General features: G+C 36.3%; 1 protein-coding gene across 1 annotated transcript in view; it reads left to right on the top strand.

Annotated features, from left to right (window-relative positions):
• LOC102877087 (kelch domain-containing protein 1-like) overlaps nucleotides 1-4,749 on the top strand; it is a 59,784-nt gene that overhangs the window by 7,425 nt on the left and 47,610 nt on the right.

Raw genomic sequence — 4,749 nt, 5'->3', positions numbered from 1 at the left:
GCTTGAGTCTTTTGCAGATATTTTTCCAATTTTTCCAACACCATTTGTTAAAAAGGCTGTCGTTTCCCCACTTCACTGATTTCATCTCCTTATCAAAAATCAGTTGACCATAGATAGATGGGTTGATCTCTGGATTCTCAATTCGATTCCATTGATCTATGTGTCTGTCATTGTACCAGTACCATGCACACAAAGACTTCTTAAGGAATCCCATGTTAGGTCACAGAGTGTGTACATCTTCAAATTTACTTGAAAATATCTCAAGGTTGTCAAAACATTTTTATTGATTTACCACCCTTATCATTGTTCTGGATCGTGGTCAACATTTGGTACTGACTGACATCAATTTTTTTTACCAACATAATGAGTGTCATTTTTCACTGTGACTTTCAGAGTTGAGTATCTTTTTAAAAATTTTTTTTATTTTATTATTTTGTGTGTGTGTACCATCAAATCAGATCTGACTGGTACAGGAGGAGATGGCCCCTCCTTCTCCAGCAGAACATTTGGTGGATCCTAGAGTTAAGTATCTTTTTATAGGTTTATGGACTAGGCTGCTTTTCTTTACTGTCTTTTACACATTTTGGTGTTGTTTTTCATTTACTAATGATTAGGAGTGTTTTTTTTTTATTCTAGGTAAAAATAATTTCATATACATGTTGTTAAGTACCCTTGAGTGGACTATGATTCATAGTGACCCTATGAAAAACAGATCTGAATCCTACCCTATTCTGCACCATCCTCACAGTCTCTCCAAGCCCATTGTCATGTTCAAGTCCATTTTGGTAGTCACTGTGTCAGTCCATCTTGTTGAGGGTCATCTTCTCTCTTACTGATACTCCACCTTCCCCAGCATGAGGATTGATTCCGCCTGAGAATATGCTCAAAGTAAGAGAGTTTAACTGTCTTTTTGTCTAATGGACACTGGTGATTTCCTTCGAGATAGATTTGTTCTTTTGGTGTCCATGGTATATTAAGTACTCTTCACCAGTATCACAATTCAAAGGTATTTTGGTCTTCTTTGTTCATCTTTTAGGTAGACAGAAACAACTGAAAAGATCATGGTTTGGATCAAATACATCTTAGTCTTTAAACTGACAAAGGCTCTTTAGCACTCTAGAGAGATGCTTGACAACAGGTTTTCCCTGAGCAACATGTCTTTTGATTTCTTGACTGCTATTAGCATGGATGTTGGTTGTGGATCCAGTGAAACAAAATGTTAAAAGCTTAAATGATGTTCCCTATTGGTCCAGTCCTTGAGGTGTAAGTCATAGGCTCTAGTCTTCAATCTTGTATAGAAAGTGCTTCAAGTCTTCTTCACTTTCTGTAAGCAGGGTTGTGTCATCTGTATAAGGAAGGTTGTTGATGAGCCTTCCTCCAATCCTGCTACCACACTCGTCTTCATTTAGTCCAGATTCTTGAATGATTTGCTTAGCATAGAGATTTAAGAGGTTGAGAGAAAGGATATAACCTTGTTGCACATCTTTCCTGATTTTAAACCATGGAATGTTCCCTTGTTCTGTCAATTTGCTATACTGTGGTGGCTTGTATGTTACTGTGATGCTAGAAACTATGCCACTGGCATTTCAAATACTAGCAGGATCATCCATGGTGGACAAATTTCAGTGGAGCTTCTAGACTTAGAAGCAGGACTGGCTATCCACTTCTGAAAAAAACAGGCCTTTGAAAACCTTATGGACAGTGATGCACATCATACCGTTAGGTGTTGAATATGTCTTCTCCATTTATAACTTCTCTTGACACTGATTTATAATTGTTTTGTTGAACACAACTTCTTAATTTTAATTAAGAGTTTACCACACATTAAACTTAATAATAACATCATAGATTTATCATTCAGCCATCAATTTACATCATGCTGGGGAAAGAAAAGGATTATTAGCAAAAGAGGAAGACCCTACAAATGGATTGGCACAATGACTACTTCAAAGGGCTTGAGTATGGCAGAAATTGTCAGGTTGGTGCAGGATAGGGCAGAGTTCAGATCTGCTGTTCAAAGGGCCACAATTAGTCTTTGTCCACGTGATGGTACCTAACAACAATATCCATTTACTCCTTTATTAAACAAATATTAAAGTCACATTTTGTGTGCTAGATACCATACTAAGCATTGGGGAATATAGCAAGTTACGCATGAGCCCATACTCAGCGACTTTTAGTGTTAGTGGTGGGGAAGGTGTGGTATAAACAAAAAAGCTTCAGAAGAAAAATATGAGAGCATTTATTTGGGGAAAATCTCCTGTCAGGGACCTCTCCAGAGTACTGAAAAGCAACAATGTCGGTCTGGAGACTAAGTGCACCTAATCCAGGCCAAAGTGATTACAATTACTTCCTTTGCAACCGAGAGTTGGACAGCGATTAAAGATGACAGAAGTGGGAGCGCGGGGGGGGGGGGTAAGAAATGTATAATAGTGAATGAATGAATGGAAATCCAAGTTCTTTATAAACTTTAATTAAAATCTCAATTAAAAAATAAAAATGACAGAAGAAAAATTGATAACCTTCGAGTTGTACTGGAAAAGAGTCTTGAACATACCATGGACAGTGAGAAAACAAAGATCTGTCTTGGAGAGGTTTAAATGAAGTTTCTCCTTGGAGGGTAGGATTTTGAAGCTCCATCTCACATACTTTGGGCATGTGACCAGGAAGGACCAGTCCTTGGAGAAGGAAGGACATCATGCTTGGAAGGGTGGAGGGACAGCACAGGAGAGGAAGATCCTGGGTGAGATGGATTGATATAGTAACTAGGGCAGTGGGAATTGACGTGTCTGAATTAATGAGACTGGCTCAGGACAGGGCAGGGTTCAGAGCTGTTCTGCTGTATAGAGGGTCACTATGGGTTGCTGGTTACTCAACAGCACATAACAACTACATGGGGATATTTAATTCCTTAACCTTTGTTGAGTTATTAGAAAAGTAACATTTGAATTGATTCTCAAATAATAAGGAGTTATGAAAATTTTGGAAAAACATTCCAAGAAGAGAGAAGAACATATATGAAAGTCATTACTGTTAAGAATCTTGGAGAAAATTGGGAATTGAAAAAGAGCATAGTGGGTGAAAGGAGTTGAGACTTAAAGGGATAGCAGGTACCTATAATGCTGAATCATAAGAACAGGTAGCCTAGTCCTTAGAGAGTTAAGCTGCTGACCTTTCTGGTGACGCACCAGCGCAGGGTTTCCTGATGCAATTTTCAGTCAGTAGAAGGTCACTGTGAGTTGAATTTGACTCATTGGCAGTAAATGAGTGCAGAGATGTTTGGAACTGTTGAAATTTACACAGAATATAGTGAAATAATATTGGTTCTGGGTAGATGCTTGAGATTCCTGGAGCCTGATACCATTAAGCCTTAGAATCTTAATCATTTTACTTTTATACAATTACTTGTTTATTTAGCCATCTAATTTGGGTTTTCTCAGTCAGAAGTAAGTGATAATTTATTGAAATTTATTTTCTGTATCTGTGTGTGTGTACGTGTGTGTATGTGAGAGCGGTAGCAAGAGAATATAGCAATGAGAAAATTAGCCAAATCTATTGTACAAGTTTATGTATTCTAAAATCTTATAAATACTTAAACTGCTGTTAAGAACTATATATTTTCAAGTTATTTTTTAGATTCTAAGAAATCACAACAGATTTATAAAAGAATTTACTTTAACTCCTAAATTTCCCAGTTCATATAATAATTTATATACTATTCTTAGTTATCTTCCCCCCTTTATTCTTAGTTCTCTTTATACCACAATTGTTGCAGTATACAGTTTTACTTACACTATCATTGTCTTCAGAGATTATTCCAATTCTGAATTTTCATTTTAATAGTTAATTTATCTTAATCCTTAAATATAATATTTAATGAACATCTTGCTACATAGAAGGTATGCAAAAATATGTTAATCAGAATACCTTTTGAAAATTTACTTTCTAAATCCTTGCCTTTCACCTAAAATTTATATTCCTTTTTTCATACTAATTTTTTTTCCTTTATAGTTTTCTCCTAGAAATATTATTACTCTTTTTCTGATTTCCCTCACATGGAATCCTTTTTTTGGGGGGGATTTTTCTTTTCTTTTTTAAAAATTATTATTAAATTTTATTTGTTTTAATGAACATAATCCTTTTTTAAGATTTAGGTGCCCTATATCTTTTTCTCATTACTCACAAACTTGTTTTGTATTTTAAACCTTATTTGTCTGTTTTCTTTTAGAAAATGACATTCCTTGCTTCTCACTAGAACTATCTAATAGTGACCTCATCTGTAGGGAGTTGAAGTCCATGTTCCTCAGACAGTTGGTATCCACCAGCAGTACCATAGGATAAAGATGGGCCATTGTTTCCTGAACAGTTTACAACTATGAGTTGATTCTGACTCTGTGGCAATGAGTTGCCCTGAACTTGGGGATTTTAAAAATTTTATATTGAATTATTCAAAATGGGTGAGCCTGCAGGACATTATGCTGAGTGAAAGATCTCAGTCGCAAAAGGACAAATACTGCAGGGTGCCACTGCTGTAAAATGGGACTGATATCAGGGTTGGGCTAAGACTGAGAAAAACTGGATAAATTGTGTATACTGCACTGAAACAGATGAGGGAGAGAATAATTTAAAATCAGTGTATGATAGGGTATTATGGTTATCACAAGAGTCCACAATTAAGGTTGCTTAGTGGAATGTACTTGGGGTGGTGGGAGGGGTATGGGGGGATTGTGTACCAGGGAGGGAGTGTTT

The sequence above is a fragment of the Elephantulus edwardii genome, unplaced genomic scaffold (genome assembly GCF_000299155.1).
Source record: "Elephantulus edwardii isolate Elephantulus edwardi_28Jun2011 unplaced genomic scaffold, EleEdw1.0 scaffold00247, whole genome shotgun sequence".
NCBI classification, from domain to species: domain Eukaryota; kingdom Metazoa; phylum Chordata; class Mammalia; order Macroscelidea; family Macroscelididae; genus Elephantulus; species Elephantulus edwardii.
This window is presented reverse-complemented; position numbering and strand designations above follow the sequence as displayed.